We start from the raw sequence: 18,980 nt of genomic DNA, 5'->3' as shown, positions 1-18,980 counted from the left end.
CAAGGTGGAAGTGGCTTATATCCAATTGCCATATTTAAAGTATGTGTAAGTCCCTAGTAAAGTGACTGGGCCTGAAAATTAAATGCTACTAGTGGGTCGGAAGCACTGATTGTGCCACCAACTTAAGTAGCCTTCTTAAACATGTCTCAGGCCTGCCATTGCAGCATGTGTGTGCAGTTTCAAACTGTCATTTCAACCTGGTAAAAGAAACCTGCCTTGTTAATACATAAAGGTCACCTCTAAGGTATGCCCTGTACAGCCCAGAGGGCAGGGTGCAGTGTATTTAAAACATTGAACATTCACTTTTTAGGTTTACATGTCCTAGTAGTGAAACACTCTTACATTTGTTTTAGCAGTACTGCAAGGCCAACCTCTCCCACAGGATGACAATGCACACATCAATTCTTCAGTACACTTCTGGGCCGTTGGATACTTTACCAGGACTAAAGTGCTGCTAAAAGGATTGCCACTCTGCTGGACTGCTGCTCTAAAGGACTGCTGCCGTTCTGTGTTGACTTGCTGCGTGCTGCCCTCTAGCCTGGGTGAGGTGGACTCGACCTGCGTCCGTTGAACCGGGGACCCTAGAATGAGTCTAAGGGGTACTGGGCTGGCTTCCTGACTTCCTGACTACAGCCTCAGGGACAGATGGCTCCAGCAACCTTGAACCCAGCACCTCGACTGCACTCTTCCATCTGTGGTGCTACCCTGCCAAGTGGGACCACCTAAATCCTGGACGTTTGGAAGTGGGCCTGATGGTGCTCTGCCAGCCCATCTGTGGACCCAGCAGAACCAACATCTCCTCGGCTGCGGGGAACAATCCGAAGCAGAACTGGTGCATTGTCTCTGCTGCGAGGGTTCTCTCAGCACAAGGACTACGCATTTATCTTGCACCCCTCAGGGGAACCGCCGCTGAGCAAATCACCAATGCAGACTCTAGCATTGCAAATCTCTTCTCGACAGCAGCCTTGACAACTACGCAGGACCTTGCATTACAGCTCCTCAGAACTGATGCATCGTCTTTGCTGTGAGACACATCCTGACGTAGGGCCTCACAACTCTCCGCTCTTGTTCTGTCCTAAATGAGTTCCTGTAGCGGGCCCTTGTTCTACCGTGATCAGCGTGAAGTTATGACTTTGTCCTGGTTTGGCGTGACCAGATATCCCGGGTTGGAACTTTGAGCTTTTTGGCGCTATATTTACTGAAATCTTTAAAATTGCATATCTTCCATTCTACTGATTAAACTTTTGCCATTTTGGTCTTGCTGTATTTTTTAAAATCTATTCTATAGTTCTAAATTGGTGTGGGATTTCTCTTGTGTTGTGTTTTCACTTTATTACTGTTTGAAGTGCTGCATAAAAACTTTACACATTGCCTCTAAGTTAAGCCGCACTGCTCTGTGCTAATCTACCAGAGGTTTGAGCACAGGTTAATTTGGGGTATGCTTGTGCCTCACCCTGACAAGTATAGTGTTTGCTGCTTTAGTAGGGTTTTAACCCCCTCAACCAGTAACCCGATTTCTTACACATGGCATATGATTATGCTGTAGGAAATTTATTTATGCCTATTTTTCCTACATAGTTAGGGCTGCTCTTTGCTTATGCTGAAGTGTCACAATTTGCATTTCTAGCATTAGATTACTGCAGCACTCGGACTCCTCAGCGTTGTTGTTGCCCGTATCTACTCATGCCCTAGTTTCAGTGGTAGTCAGCATACAATGCAAGCATTTTCCTTTCTTGGTCACATTGTTCAGATATAAAGGTTAGACTTATCTGCCTGGCCTCCCAGAGAATTATGGAAGCAGCACCATACAAGAAAAGGTCTGCTAACATAAGCGCCTCTTTGAGGAACCGAGTAACTCCTGTGGCACAAGCTCAGTTTTCTCAGTTGCCTGTCTAATCCTGGGAGTATTTGGAAGGGTTAGCCCCTTGTATAAGTGTGAAAGTCATGAATGCCATCTCCTTCCCACTCATCACATGACCAGTTTGGGTTTGACAGCTCCAGAAGTCCAGTACTCCAGTGATGCCTTTTGGCATTGAAGTCAAACCACCTGGGATCCAACGTCCTAAGAGAAAGGTCGATAACAATAGGCTTGTCTCGACTGCTGACCTTAAGTGGTGTCTAAAGGTCACCATACATCTGTACATATCCCCAAGTATAGCCCCTTGTTTTTTTGTATTATTTCCAGCCCTGAAGATTCGCGAGATGCGATGAAACACGTGTCGGCTGGTTGTTCACAATCCGTGATTGATTAAAACAAGGAGACCAAGAAATCTATACAAATACTCGTCTATTCATTTACACCAACAAGCATATTATTGTGGTTTCTCTGCACTGTATTGAACATTGTATTTGAACATTTTGTGCCAAATAATTTTTGTACCTTTGAAGTGTGTGCATAGGGTATGTCTCTAGTCGATAACAATAGTTGCAAATTGTACACCGACTTTTAGCAACCTCTCTCCGATTTTGTGATTTGGGCTATATAATAACAATACTGAAATTTATAGAGCGCGAACAGCTACCTCACGAGGAGGTGTCCCGGCGCTATAAGAGGTCGCACAGCAAAATCTCTAGTTGCCGGAGATCGCAAAACAACCTGCCTAATGAAAATTAATTAGGCAGGTTGCTAATTGTGACCCGCTGTGATTGGCTAAAAAGACAGGAGGGTGGCTTTGCAGGAAAACCGGACCATCATCCCTGCATTTGTATTTCCAAACGGGAAACTTGTGTTTTTAAAGCAGACCATGTTCCTTAAAGGGAAAACATAGGGGGAGTTAGCAGTGGTCCCCCTAAGGATGCAGGGACACCTCCTTTGCAAATCAGCTACCATCTGCTTTGAGGTGTTAGTACCTGATCAGTGGTTTGCGACAGCAATTGCAGTCACAAAAACATTGATACATGTCATTATGACTCACAATTCAGACGGACATCCATTTCACATACCCTACTAAATGCAATTGGGAATTGGATCACAAAAATCTATATTGCAAGCTGCAAAGGCTCTTCCTACTCACAAAAAAGGTTTAGTACATAGAACAACGCCCTTTTGTATTTCAGGGTAAGAGACCAGAAAATGGCTGTGTACAGCAGGTCCCGGATCCTTGGGCCAGGACTAGAATGAGGCGCTGTCCTCCAGGGTCTTAGAGATTAGGGGAGCTCACTTAGCTCATGCAAAATTTGTAACAACACGGGCACTGCAGACGATCACAAATTGCGAGAATTCAAGAATTGATGAACAGACCCCAGGACAGTGATTTTAATGAAAGAGGAGCGCCAGATGGAAAGATGGAAAACGACTTCCAGGCAGTAATTAGCGACCATATCATAAATAATTTAGATCACTCAGTTGAAAACTAGGAATAATCAAAAAGAAAGGAAAATGAGAGGTTTTGAAAAAAAATATTGCTTTGTTAGTGATGTTGAAACCAATAATTTAAGACATTGGGAACTTGGATCTAAATTCATGTGTTGCTGAAAACTCCCAAAGGGATCCCTGTACTAATAGCAAAATTAAGGTATACGTGCCACTTTATGTACAACAGATGTCACGCAACCTCCTTATATGGAAGTGGACCAAAAAGAAGAACAATAAACAGAATGCTTCTAGGTTGTTTTTTTTCCATTTTCTGCTGCGCACACAGACATCGTTAAGTCATTCGGCATGTTATTGAGGGAGGCTGGTTGCTGGCATACAGCTGTTTTTGCAGCACTTAGACCACTGGTACCATCCTAGTCTATGCTAGTGCTGGACTACTGAGATGTGCTCCGGCTGAGCTCGAACGAACGATCGATTTGCTGATGCTTCGAAAAACTGCAGCGTGACTCATCTCTGGCCGTAGGATATCAGACCATGTTACATCAGCCTGAGATGGCAGCCCGTGGTGCCTAGTATTGACTTTAACATATTTGTGCTAATCTTAGAAGCTTTCAAAATTATACTCCTCACGCCTTCATCTGGAATGGATAGAGGATCACCCTGCATAAGCCAATGAGCACGCGCGTGTCACTGTGATCTTAGGTCCTCAATCCATATATTTGGAAAGCTATCCCTGTTGTTCCCTTGCATGCTTAAAGAAGAACCTGGGCTTTGTTTGCTAATGGGTATAAGGCTCTGGAACACCATGCATCCCCAGTCATCAGTCCCTATCAATGATACAGCTAGAAGAAGTCTCTATTTCGAGCGGGTCTCCTAGTCCTTGCGATAAGTAAGAAACATATGGGGATTTGGCAGGGTTGTTTGTAAAGGTTCCTGCTTGACCTACTCATAGGATTTGGTGCTTGAATACCTTTTGCAAGGGATAGCACTGCCACATTAAAGTGCAAAGCCAGACTTTTCACGGAAGCAGACTCCATGCTATGACTCGCTGGAGCTACCGCACTCCATATATGGATATTACAATTTTCTGTCACAAGACACAATACGAAGCACACAGGAGAAGACATCTCGTGTGTTGAGCCCTGAAGAAGTCCCAGGTGGACGAAACGCGTTGGCTACCAATGTCATGCTGTGATTTTAAAGAAAACTTAATGAATAAATAATAAAAGGAATTTTGGAAGACGAAACGACTCCTACATTTGTTGTGTGAAATGAAATTGACCTACTGTTCTTACTTGTATGATCCATACTTAAAGAATATGTGTGACACATATAAGTGACTGTATAGCTGTGTGCTGAACCACCCCTGAGACTTTGAGAGTAGCATGACAGAAGCATGGAAGGTAATATTTACGATGATTGTATATCATAATTTTGAAGTACCACTCAAAGTCAGATATGTAATGAAAATTTAATCAGAAGTTAAATGGTGTTTATTCCACATAACTTGAATTGGCTTTATAACGTGTGTACCAATGCAACGAGTTTTCAATGAAGCGCTTGCCAAAAATGAAGACTATTTTTTGCCTATAACACAAAAAGGTTGGGGAAGGGTCCAAGGGGTAAGAATATTTATAGACCACTCATAGCCTAAACCCCCAGTTTAGACAATTCAATAAGAAAAAGGCTTAATGGGGTCTCTGCGGAAGACTGATCTCTATAAGTAGAAAAGAACTATTTTTTGCCGTCACTAGCATTAATTTGGCATGTAGCATACCTGGTGGGCTACTCCCACCTGTAATTATGTCTGTACTTTTTGGTATACAGCAGCTCTTTCGGAAATGTAAGTTTCGATGAGACATGCACATCTTTCATTGACCGACAAGGATGTTATAAAGCCAGATTTATTACTGCAAATAGTATTGCACTGGTCAATTGATTAAGCATCACATTTTTGGGCATACATTTTATGTCAATTGCAAGTTCTTCTAGGAGGGAAAAGTTCATTTACTTTTAAACAGGTGCCACCAACTCATTATAGCCCGGATTCACAAAGGTTTTGTGTCAGGTTTGAGTTAATTTTTTAACGAAGACCCAACGCAAAATTCTTTTTGGGATTAGCAAACCAACGCAAATGGAGATTTGCACTTAACGCACGGCAGTGCAATGGCTTCACAGGTTAGCATGATGAGGAAATGGACCAGGTGATTTGATATAAAATAGATTTCAGATGCATAGCACCTTACACCAGCACCGTGATGCTAAAATTTCTAATCTTAGTGAGGCTTAAATTGCAGCCAGGTTAAGGAATTAAATGGCCCCTGCCACTGAATAAGCACTCCTAGGAAGTGAGTGTGCTACACCCCAGGGGATGAGACCAAATGTCATACAGCATTTGTGTCAAATACACAAAAGGTCACTAGAAGGTCAATGCTTACCAGGTGCAACGGACCACAAACTGCATGAATCAAGAAAAAGGCTGTTTGCATGGACCAGCGCAGGAGTCGCTCAAAGAGAAGCTTCGGTGATGGAGCACTACTTTGCCTCTCTTTTGCAGGCTATTTTGCATTCCTACTTTCTTCAGTACTCCCTATTTTCCTATATTTCTCTTGGTCGAAGTGTGATGATGAAAAATAAGTCCCTGCCCCCAAGAATGAGTACCCATGCCCACCACCTGCAACCACTGGCACAAATTAAGCATCGCTCATACCCCCCTTGTGTTACATTTATTTCTGAACGTTGCAATAAATCATCTCTGCTTGGAGATTCACAGCAATAAAAGGGGACAGGCCGGTGCTGACTCAATGGCCCACGCCTTATAAGAACCCATAGCAGTGTCGCTGCAGGTGTCATGTGATAACCTGCTCATGTAAATGAATACTGACTGCAGCAGTATTCTAATCATCTGGCAACCACTCAACTGCTGTAATCTAACAAGGGTTGGGAGACTTCCGCCATAATAAACACAAGAACATACCAGATGGAAAGCAATAATCCAGTCTCTCACTAGTTTAGGAGACACTGGCTTTCTTTAGAATGACATGGAACTGTGCATAAGTTGCAATACACAATACCAATCTCAGTTGTCAAGAATATATAGAATTATAGATAGAGAAATGTGAATAACGGGGATATTTGTACACAAGGAGTTATGAGTAGCATCAAATAGACAATGAGAGCGAAGCACCAGTTGTCTATGATCTGACTCACAACCCTGGGGGGAAAAGCCTCCGTTAATCACGTTTAACCCATCTATGATTTTGTGTTATGTAAGGCCTACAAATTCATTGGTACTTGCTTTTAACTGCTACGTAGAGGCAAAGGCATAATGGGGAAGTCATACATAACATGGCCTCCCCTACCTGTCCACAATGTAGAAAAAAAGTACCTGGCCTCTACCACCCTCTGTGCCTTTCCTACCCCTCCCATTTGCTTCCCTCCGGAAGTTGTGCTCGCTGCTCTCGGAGCAGAGAGGCCTGTTGAAACAGCCAGGAATTCCTTTAGGAGTAGGGCTACCTGTTTTCCGTTTTTACTGATTTTTACAGATAAACACAGAAGGAAAATATATATTTGTGTGTCTGCATTTATTTTTAAATGTGGATAAAAACGGAAATTGGGTTGTTTTTTGAGAAATTCTAAATCCCGTCTGCCATGACTGCCAAGCCAGTAGCTGTGTGTGTTGATAGGAAAGGAGGTTAAAAAAAGGGGGTTTTAGTAAAGAGGCTTTAACAACAGGAGATATACACAGGCTGATACTGTTTTCATATAAGTGCATTGGTTTAACTTCAGCAGGTGTTCACAGCACTGAAACCTGGCAGGCATTTAAACATGAGTGCATATTTATATGTTAAATAAAAACGGAAATATACTAATTTCGGCTTCATTTTTTCACAAAGACCAAAATAAATATGGATCAATGCAGATAAAATTAGTAAAAAAAATAAATATGGATTAATACAGACGGAAATGTCCAAAAAATACATACCATAAAACCGGGAGCCCTATTTATGAGGTATCACTGGAGGGAACCAACTTCCCAGCTGTTGCTATATCACTGCGGTGAGTAAAGAGGTTTAGAATCTGGTATTCAAGACAGTGGCATTCAGTAAGAAACATACATCCCAGGAGCCGACATCCTCCAGGCCACCAATCCTTAAACCCGTAAATATTCTATAGAATAAAACAGAATAGCAATTGATCATATATGGACATTTAAAGCATCTCTTTTTTAGCCCAGTTCATGTGAAGGGAACTCTACAACCACAATGCATTTCTGCTGCTGGTCTGACACCGACTGCTCTCATTAAGAAGGATGGTAATTGGCTCATGTTAGCTTCAGTGTCCATGGGGACACACTATTGGCCTCACCCTGGCCTAATGTTTCCTGAGCATTACCAGCTCACAGTAAAGCTCATTGGATGACTGTGCCACTCTGCCGCTTAGGCAGTCGCCGGTCGAATTCCGCGCTCAGAAACGGCAATGGCAGAATAAAAGAAATATTTTAAAATCTACACTGACGTTCTAACTAATCAATGGCCTTCAGTGGCGTAACGCGAAACGCCGTCCCCTCTCCCATTTGCCGAATAGAGGGCTCTGGAATCTCCCCCAGTTATGCACTGGGCTGGACAGAGGCCCCTGAAAGGTTGAGCCCCCCCCCTGAAGGTCAGGGGCCTCCCTACACCACAGGGGCGGCAGGGGCCAACGCCCCTGCTTGTGTCCAATCTGCCCTTGCACTCAGCACATGAATATCTCTTGTGTAACCCAAATTACACGCATGCGACCCTCGATCTATAGAATAATAATAATCCACATTTGTAAAGCGCAAACAATCACCCGTAAGGGTTTCCAGGCGGTGGGGGCCGTCGGGAAGATTATGCAAGCTATTGCCCAGAGTCACATGGTGCTGGGCTAACCTGCCGCCGGCGATCGAACCGTAATCCCCAGATTCCAGCGTTAGTCGCCCTGGCCGCGGTGCCACACCTATGTCTGTTTAACTTTCTAATGTGCTCATTAAAGTACACAAGCATTCAGTGTCGCATTAACCCAACCTCATATATACTCTAGCGACCCCATAACCCACGGGGCGCTACATATGCAACAGAGTTACCACATTGGAGTAGCTACACTGTTAAAATGCAACAAAAGTAGTACGTCCATACTCAATATCCATATGATAAGGTTAACTGCTCCTCAAACTAGAGGAACTCTGACACTACCAAATAAACCTTTCTGGGACACTTGGGCTCGCGCATTTCTCAAAGCAGCCAAACAAGGTTGACAAAATTAGATTAAACACGCTTTGGCAAAGCCAATAGGTCTGACATTTGCTGCCAGCCTTCTGGCTTTGTCAAGGCTTGTTTTGTCATAGTTTTAGCAAAACGTTATTGCTGGGGAAGGTGCGGATCTTTGTCAATCACAAAAAAAACTGTGGTTAAAAGCCAAAATATATTTTGGTCTCTAAAAGCACACATTGCTATAATAGCTCCTGACACTGATGGAAAGTACCTTGTCTGTGGATGTGCTCCTTGTGAAAGGGCAGAAGGCCATCACTCACAATGAAGTTGGCAAATGGCTGAAGTGGGCTGACCCACTGTCTTATGCTATTTGCTGAAGCGGGTAGAAGAAAAATGTAAATGACACAATAACAGACAAATAGAGGAAGAGAACTGGCTGAAAATCCCTGAACGTATATTTATGCTTACAATTTTAGTAAATTCACAAGGTCTTGCCTAACACAGGACCTAAAAATGCATATGATCGGTTGGGGTCCAGACACAAAGATGTAGTCCTTTGTCCCATAATGTCCGGGCTAAGGAACATTTGGCTCAGTTCATACCTGTTCAACAACCTCATTTTGATGCCATTGGTTCTTCTAGAAGTGTGTGTGTGTGGTTTTGTGGGTCTGTGTAAGGGTGGGTCTGTGTGAAGTTGGGGTGTGTGTGTCTTTGTATGCTTGTCTGTGTTCGCATTTCAGTTCTTCACGGGCAATAACTATGTGAGGGGGCAGAGGGGGATAAAAAATGAGTCACTTCAAAAGAATAGGAGAAGGAACAAAATGAAGAAGTGAAGAAGGGAGCATGTGTGGTAAAAAAAAAATACTTCAATGTAGGTTAAGAGTTAACAGATGTAGAGAGTTTATTGTTTTGACAAAACAAAGCCCTTGCTATTTCCCCATCCAGCACAGGGTAATTCACAAAGTTCCAGTCAAATAACCAGCCAGGTAGATGGTAAGATAGGCCCATTGTTTAAGAACCTGACACGTGACCTGAAGTTCAAAGGTTTTACTCATTCTGACATCTTCACAAAGGTAGTTCAAACCGGTCCCATCAAGTCGCAACATAATAACACCTCTGTTTGATCAACAATAGGTAGTTCAGTCTCTGATTTCTGGCACATACAAGCATAATTATTAATTGACTTGTAACAAAACCAAACCCCTTAGAAATTTAGAGTGACGTATAAATTAGGCCAAAGAGAAAGAGGAATTTTTAGTAGGCTTCAGTTTTACCTGACAATCTGAAAGCCTGGAGTAGGAAACACTGGTAATATTTTTCCATGGGTAGACTGCACCGTGGTATTCTGCCTAATATTGCATCAAGGAAGGAACTTACCAGTGGGTGATAGGCTTGTAGACTGTCCAGTGGCAGCATTGTGCCAATTATGTTACGCATACCTTATTCTCTTCAATGTCGTCCATAAATAAAAGAATATTAAAAAATAACTCTCTCTCTCTATATATATATATATATATATATACACACTGTTTTGGGGGATTTGGGGATGCCAGTTATTCAGGATCCAGAGAATTGAGGTAAAAATTAGAAGATCATATGGCCTTACACAAAGGGCAAATAAATTGAGCTCTAATTTTCTAAGGGTGGTCTTGTATGTCCTGCAGCAAGGGCCCTGTAAAGGTTTATGTCTGCTTACCCCCAGCTGTGTGACCGCGTTAGTTTGCCCAAACGTAAAGATGGAATCTACACAAACATGATGTGTGGCGGGTAGCGTAAGGCACGACCAGTCAGTAGGTTACCATGGAAACACCTGTGTTCAATTGTTATATTTAGTTTGTAATTATCAAGTTTGAGTCCAACAACACACTGGTGTGATCATCAACTCTTACTCCATCATACATTAGTGAGCAACCTGGAAGCTCTCAGACAATCACCTGGGTATCCAAGAGCTGAGGTCCATCCTCTGGAAAGTTCGGGGGGTCAGTTTCAGCAGCAGCATGAAACTGACCCCTTAATGCTCCAGCTAATATCGCAGCTTGTGCACAACTTTAGTTACTTCCTGATTTTGCTCATGCCTGGAACATTGGATTTAAAGGAGAAGGAAGAATTGGAATAAAATAAGAAAAGATTGCAAAAGATAGAAAGTAGGGATGAGAAAGGACCTTCCAGACAGAAATAAACATACACCAAGTGTAGGTTGGTGGAAGAAGGAAGCATGAGGTGGTATCAAGACTAGGCGTGCCTGGCATTCAGCAGCTCCAAAGGAAAATGTAAGCCCCTGAACTTATATATTTTTTTATAATGTAAGCTCTGTGTGCCAGGCACAAGTGTCCTACAATGTTCCCATGGAAAATAAATTAGATTTTTATGTGGCATGGAGTTCATCCATTATCACTTCCAGGTCAGCCCAAGTAATCAGCCACGCTGCAGCAAGAGTCCAGCTTTAGGACATAATGTCCCTGAATTGTTTTGACCCCACCGTAAACCCCTATTTTTATCTGAGCGCTTCCATACCACAATTGTCAAGAAGTTCCATGACACATGGGACACCTTTAGATAGCACAGGATGTGTTTTTTCACTAATAGCTCTCTGGATGCTGGAACTGTTGGTGCTACAAGCAGAATGCTGTAAACAAATCTGAATGTCTCAAACTTGACAAGGTTGTTTGCTAACTGAAAACTCCTGGACTTGCTGAAGGTGCGCCACATTACATGGTGACACTTGATGACTATCAGAAACTATCCATAGACAGTGTGTGCTATATAAAACTGCTATATAAATGTAAAAAAAATCATTAAAATAGATATTGCTTACCTCCCTTGCTTACTTCTTACCTCCAGAAAATTCTCCCTCCCCCAATCAGGGACCTGGATTTCCTAATGTTGCCAAATGAATCCAGGTCAGCTGTACCATGATCCAGTCCGGATTTCTTGTCTATAAACCATAGTAATCGTGAACTTCGTTCCAACTGATTAAAACACAGAGGAACCAGGACTCCAAAGTGCGCCGTGCATTAGGTTTTTAAAATATGCCGATGATATACTAGTCTACTTGAAAGGTTCCTGCATTCCAGACATTCTACGCCTCAAACACTGCCTGCTCCTCCTCTAAACCTACATTTTCAGCACCTGCCTGAAGCTCAACACCACCTACCTAGAATTTCTGCAAATTGCCAAAAAAACAACTCACTGGTCCAAACCGGTCTTAAAGTCAATGACCTGGAAAAATTAAAACCACATAACACCAAGTCTCTTGGACTCAGCCTGGACACCAATCTCACCCACAAATTGGGAAGAAAACAAAGATGACCTGGTACCATCTCCCTCTACTAAAGAAGGTGAAGCCGTTCCTGCAGAAAGAAACTCAGAACAGCAGTTCAAAGCCTTGTACTCTTGCATCTAGGTGGTGCTGCCACCACGCCCTCAAACTCCCCCCAGCTCCCTTTCAGGGCAGCTCGCGTCATCAGGGGCTTTGGGACATATGAGAACCTAAATCCCGATCTGATGGAACACACCACCCTCATAACCATCTGCTTCATTTACAAAGACATCACCACCACCCCTCCCTGCCATATCTGAAGGACAAGCTCAGAGACCAGCTGTGCTCTGCGGAACAGGACACCATCAAACCTCACATGGAGAAGTGCAAAACAAGACAATAGGTCTTCTATGCTTCACGGATTTGCACCAACATTTCTGAAACCATCAGGAGGGCCCCAACTGTTCTCCAATTTAAGAAAGAGTTGAAGACACATCTCTTTAAAGAACACTACGTCATGATGCTGTAACAGTCCAAAAGACAGCGATCTCTACAATCAATTGTTGAATTTTTCTTTGCCTTTGATACTGTATACTGTTCACACCTTTTGGCTGAGTTCACGCTATGCAATGATCACACATATATACATATAAGTAAACCCATGACAAGAGAAATGGTGTCCATAGTAACATTACCAGTGGCACCATCAACCCCAAATATGGCGTCTTTAGACTGATCGGCTCTTGATGGGAAATATAGGTGTTTATGGGTTTGTAGACCTCAGCAACCACTTTTAGCTTAAGGTGAGAGCAGGTTATGGGTCATTATCCCAAGCGCCTGGATACCCTATTGGGTGGTTAGTCGCTCTTTATAAATCCGGATTGATTGATTGATTGAAGAATGTATCCCAGCCTGACATTTGAGTTCGCTGGAGCTAGACAAATTTTGCTTGTAAATGGTGATCAATTTTAATTGAAACATTTCTTTTTTTTTTAAATATATTTTTATTGGTTTTTAATAAAACATCAAAACAATTCAGCAGATATATCTCGATCAGCGTCCATCTGTCACAGGTGACAAAGATTACATATGGTAAAGATGCAATAGTAGCAGGAGTACAATTCCCCCTTATGACCCCGGCGTTAGTTCCTCCCCCCAGTATGGGATGTCTCACAGATCTCTTAGTGAAGTGCAGGCTTAGAAGAGCAAGCCCCTCACCCCGTTACAAATGTTGGCTTCTGCCTCTCACCCGTCTTCTTCCATGTCTAGATTGTAATAGCTCAGCCATAATTCCCAGATTTTCCAAAATTTCCTCGGGCATCCCATTGCTTTATATACCATTTTCTCAGCTCCCGTATACATATCCATACCCGACCGCCACTCCTTCAGTGTACGAGGTTCAGGTTTACCCCGGTACCTGGCTATATCTCGTTTAGCCACTATAAGACCCAGGTTGCTAAGTAAAAGTTGATACCTAGAAATGTCAACATCAGTATTGATGCCCAGCAGAATATATCTGGGTTTTATCAGGATTTGGATGTGCAATACATTGTTTAACTCTTGTCTTATCTGCATCCACTAGCAAGGTATTGACTGGCAATCCCATAACGTATGAATGAAGGAGCCTCTTTCTGTGTGACATCGCAGACACTCCGGCTAATTGAAACATTTCTGATCATTCTGCTCGGTGATGAGTCATTCAAGGTCGGATTTCAACAAAAGTATATATTTAAAATAAAACTACTAGTTTACTCCACTCAAGAAATCAGAGAGACCACTGAAGTCATACTTGCAATGGGAAAATCTAATGTACAAGCCCAAAATACAAAATACTGCTAGGTATAAAGGGGAGGGGAGGTTGGAGGTGTCAATCACGAGCAATGCTCCGCTTGTCCTCTGTTTAGATAACTCTACTTTCTAATTTGGGACTTGTAGTTTCACTGCTGTCATTAATTGTAGGCATAAAAATTCCAGCGTTAACACCGCTTTCAACTAAAATCATCGGGCCCAGCTGAAGGTGTCTCACCCATATTGACACTGGGCGACCCCGTTTCCAGGGTGGGTAGAAAAAAGTGGATTCAACAAAAACAGTAGCACTTTGACGAAAACTGTTCATTTGGTGGACAGAGCTGGTCAAAGGCTGCAATGAAAATTAGTGTCTGCTGGGAGCCGCCGTCTTAGTTTGCCAATAAAAGGGATTGCAGTAACCCACCTGCTGGCAATGATTTGCACGAAGAAATACAAGAATGTAAACATTGTGGAAATGATGTTAAAATATAAATTACAGATATATACAGACAGCAAAAAATAAACATAAAAAATGTACACTGGAAAATAAAAGACCATCGAAAGATATCTGTCAATGAAAATAAAAACATGCATTAGGTCCCTCAATACTTGGCCCTAGATATATATGCTCGGCTGTAGTTAGAATTCTACCTTAACCTCGGTTTCATAATAGACGGGGGAGTCTTTGAGAACTTTGAGCTTTTTCACATTTTTTGTAGGTAATATGTTTGTAAGGGCTATTCTTTTGCAGTCTAGATTTTAGAACCTCAGTACTGTAGTCTACATTTTTGGAATAAAGATTCCGGGTGGAACTAACATAGAGGTGTCTTGCAGAACCTCCCAGCAATTCTCTGGAAAGGTTACAATATCTGGTCGTTATCTGGTAATAAAGTCACTGGACATCTTTTCCATCCTGAAGCAGTACACAAGTTTCCACTATGTAATGGGAGGTGTCAGGTACGGCGGGCGGCCATGTTGTAAGGTACACCCCACAATAGTTTTGTTGGCAATGTCTCTGGGTGCCTGTTGCTGCCAGACGCATGCGATGATGACTCTCAGAAGCAATGCTTCAGCTGGTTATTCCTCCAGCCCTGACATTTTTCTGAATATTTTGGAAATGTCTGGTTGACATGTTAGTACCGGCCCAGCTGTTTCCATTATATTTGGCTGATCTTTGCTAAGCCGGGGTCCTGGTTTCATGCCGACATGACTCACCATGGGCTTTTCTGCTGGAAGATTGAGCAATTTATTGGATTGTGATCCCGCTATATCCAAAACAGATCATTCTCATGTGCACTATTCCCTTGGCCTAACGTGCACACAGCCTGCAAATGTTCACTAGCCCAGGGCTACCAAAAGAATGCGCCAAGGCAGGGACAGTTTTAATTGCAGTGAATTAATGTCAAGCAGGTTTAACTGGTATACCATTCGACAGATCAGGTTAAAGGTGTTCCTGGGACAGTAACCTGGGGTTAGGGTTGTCGCCGGACTCCTTGTTGCCACGACACCATGTTCCCAGACCAGTTGTGGTTTTTATTTCAGAACCTTTGCTTGTTCCGTGCTTGCAAAAGAATACGTACTGCAGCCCAAAGTTCTGCTCACAAGCCCACGACCTGGCTACTGAAAATCGGAATTGTTGAATACCCAGGCTTTGTATCTTTGATTCCACCCCCATGCCTTTCATCCACCAGCAGACACTCCCTGGCCCTTTATCTCCATCTTACAGGTTCTTTTTCATCCCTGCCTTTTCCCTTTGTCACTGTTTTTCAGTCTTTCTCTTCCTCCTTCTTTCCCTCTTTTATGTCTTTGGCTCTTTTGCTCTGGGTCAAAGTCTGATTTTGAAAATAAGTGCTGCGCCCAAAAATGAGTGCAGGTGGGCCCCACCTGCAAGCACTGGTCAAATTAAGCACTGGCTGGGAGTGAAAATGAAGGTTTGTGACAGACAAAAAAATGCCAGGAATAGAACATTGGTGTCCTGCCTGCTGCATGTGACCCAGCACGTGAGGTCAACCTGTGCTCTATAGTAACTGAAAGGGGACACTCAGCTCTAGTAAAATCTTCCAAATATATAAATATGTTGGGTAGGAATTTATTTATGCCCAGAATCTTGAACAGAAACACTGTACACAGGATTACATCAAAACGTAGAGTAGTAAAAATGGGCGGATGGTATGAAAAAGATAGGGAGTGGCAAATAGGCCGAATTGTGAAATATTAATATTATTATTTTAGTTCAGAGGGAAAGTTGCTACATTTCCGAAGCTATTTTTAGGGATATTTCGAGCTACGTGCTAACATTTTGAGGGGCAGTTGTAAATAGCTTAGCATAGCAACTCTACTAAGGGGTGCAGTGCCCAAGTGACAGAACTGAGCAAGAGGGCAGAATGAGGTCAGTTCAGACACTTTTTACATTACGTTATATTATGTTAGTTTTATGTAATACCTCAAATTGTCCAGTGTTGCCTGCACACTGCTGCTATAAAGACGATGTGTTGCCCTTTCCGTTCTGGTACTTGCAGTCCTGGGTTTAAAATGTAAAAATAAAGCGACCACAAGTTGAATGTGAAGAAAAAAATGGGCTGGGTGAAAGCATAGGGAACTACTTCGAATTTCTTTTATTCAAAGGCTCCAACGTTTTGCATATTTTTTTAATGTATTGAAATGACATCTGTTCTGATAAAAACATACCGTGCCAGTACAAATAAAGGGAATGCAAATATATATATTTTTTGTTGCCATGCACAGAATTTGCATTCATGGAAAATCCATTCATTATAAACCCATACCCTGGAGCTCAGAAAGCAATTTTGAAATGTATAGATTGGGCGTTTGGCGCATTTGCAAGTGACCAAAACAAGCAACAGATGTCCAGATCCCTGGGCAACGATTCCGTGACGGAAATATGATGGAACACGCTCGCCAAACCGCAGCCCCTGCCCTGTCACCATACACAATTAAGACTTGATTTAGAGGAAACTCTTAAATATGGATTAAAATCCATGACTGAATTTCTTCCGATGGAGGAAATTCAGCCGGTGCAATCCACCCAGTATTTAGTTTCCTTCAGAAGCTAGAATATTTTCTTTTCCTTCCAAACTCGAAATCATTCTAAACAACAACCAATATTTCACACTTGAAAGATGTTGCCTAACAAAGCAAGCAGAACTGAAACTGGCTGACTAGATGCAATGGGACGGAGCTGCGGCTTTGTCCTGTCATCTTGATGCAAGTGCGAGCCAGGGAAGGAAAGCCACCCTTTTTAACCGCAAACGTTCCCGTCTCCCCCCACAACGTGCCTTCTAGCGGTGCACACTGGCGGGCCAGTGCGACCCCCCTCTCTGCAAATACTGCAGTGTCAAGCAGCAGGCGCGCACGATGACAGCTGCTTCGCAAACTGCAGAAAGGCACATTGCGTTTTTCCAATGTTTACTCAGAGACAATGCTAATTAGACTTTCATGTGCATAAACGGGGGCACTGCCAGGCCTGGTGGGGAAACTGTTTCTTAGCAACGGCGACAAGCAAACTCACTCCATTCTTGGATTGCAGAAAGGTGGAGGAGTGAAGTCAAAAGGTTGTACTCACCCAGAGATGGTAGAGGAGAGGTAGGTGCGTGCCTCCCGGCTGCGGTGCAGCGAGCCAGGCCTGCCCTGGCAGGAGGTGTGCGGCCCCCTCCCTCGGAGCAGCAGCAACAGCCCACAGGCGCTCAGATTTGCATTGGCAACCTGCACTCCTGGAGCACAGCCCTGCCGAGGCCGGCTCAGGGACCCCCGCACAGCGCCCCCCAGGCGGCTGAGGGGGCAGGGGCGTGCCAGGGAACCCCCCAGTCCATGCCCGCCTGCTGCGGGGTTACAAGTTCAGCTCCCCCATCTTGTGCGCGAGGAGAGGAAATCACACTCAGTGTCTGGAGCGGCGGCGGCAGAGGGGGCTCCGCGTGCACCGTCCCCCCTGCAGGCCGCAGGAAGCAGCCTCTCCGGGGACGAGGCGGCCTCTCCCGAGCCGGACGCGCGCAGACTTCTCCGGGACCAGCAGCTGGACGGCCGCGGAGAGGAGCCGGTGCTTCTCGGTCTCAAACACAAGCTTTTGACAGCTTGGAAGCCGTGCCCACTGCAGAGCAGGCACTTCCCTGACTAGAATGCATTCCCTCACTCAGGCGGCGCTAGCGCTGGGCTGCGGCGCCACCTTGAGGGAGCTATAGGGTACTACAAGTACTAATAATCGGTCGTGGTATGAGAACTCTTTCTTTCATCTTCATTGGGTACCATAGTAAACTGAAATAGTTGTAAAATGCTCGTTCATTCCCCTTGGTGGAATGCCCCCCTCTCTCACTTCACAGTGCAGGCTGCAATACACTATCCATGCCAGTTTTGAGTTGAGCTGACAGTAGACGCATTCGCTTCTTTTAATGTATTTTCCACAATAAATGGCAAACGCATTAAAATAAAGCACTATAAAGGACTCTGGGGGTCTTATTCCTTATCTATGACTGGCACAGTAGCATTTTTTTTGTATCCCGGCGATACATTTTTTCCCTCAGTAATAAAAGAAAAATCATAATATCGAAATAAAAAGTTTGAATTGAGGTAGTGAAAGGGCCTTGTGGGACGAAAACGCTGTAGCAGTGGCGTAACAAAACTTGAGGGGGCCTCCCTGCAAAGCACATGGAGGCGCCCCCCCCCAGAGGCCCGGCTCACCACCTACCACTTTGCCCCACCGACAAAAATAAGCAGTCACCTAAAGCTGTACTTACAGTGCATACTTCGAGCAGCAAATATAAATAGAAATCACTTTCATTGTGTTCTAGGGCAGCCTGAATGATGAGATCCATGACTGATAAGTAAAGGGAATAAAGACAGAAAAGTCACATTACAAATGAATCCATACTTTTTTATTTATAACCCTATTTAGTGTCAAGATGTCTTTTCAGGCTCTTTAAAAACATGGCTGGCATTTTCCTTTTGACAACCCTACTTTATATTCCTTTTCTTGAAATGCGTTCTCACACTACAGCAGTAAATGTAAATTTCAAATGCAAGGAATAGGCAGAGTGGGGGCCCAGTGGGTACTGGAACCAGATAAAAACTTAGCCTTGGTAACCAGTTTACAAAGGTATGTTGACTGTGCACATCAGATAGAGCATACAGCTGACTGTTGTGGTGCACTGTAGCACCCAACAACACTTTTCGATAATGTACATCACACGCAGACATGTAATAGCGCACACTGGGTAAATCTTATATAGCACATAGCTCAGAAATACCATATAGCGGGACGGCACGCAGCTCCCAAGAGCATTGTAAGTAGTTTAAAACACACGCAAGCATCAAACAGAATGCACTGGACAGACCTTGCATACACCACATATAGCGCACATATACTATACAG

At 43.6% G+C, this 18,980-nt stretch overlaps 1 protein-coding gene across 8 annotated transcripts in view; it reads right to left on the bottom strand.

Moving 5' to 3' along the window:
- The window catches only part of PITPNM2 (phosphatidylinositol transfer protein membrane associated 2), a 1,044,200-nt gene extending 1,026,496 nt beyond the window's left edge, over positions 1-17,704 (bottom strand). For 4 of the 8 annotated variants that reach the window (XM_086942927.1, XM_086942931.1, XM_086942930.1 and 1 more), the window contains exon 1: positions 17,181-17,704. The gene's annotated coding sequence lies outside the window, so the exon portion shown is untranslated. The remainder of the gene's footprint in view (positions 1-17,180) is intronic. The other 4 variants (XM_086942926.1, XM_086942929.1, XM_086942928.1 and 1 more) reach the window with 1 other exon arrangement.
- Positions 17,705-18,980: the final 1,276 nt, after the last annotated feature.

The sequence above is a fragment of the Lissotriton vulgaris genome, chromosome 11 (assembly GCF_964263255.1).
Source record: "Lissotriton vulgaris chromosome 11, aLisVul1.2, whole genome shotgun sequence".
Taxonomy (NCBI): Eukaryota; Metazoa; Chordata; class Amphibia; order Caudata; family Salamandridae; genus Lissotriton; species Lissotriton vulgaris.
This window is presented reverse-complemented; position numbering and strand designations above follow the sequence as displayed.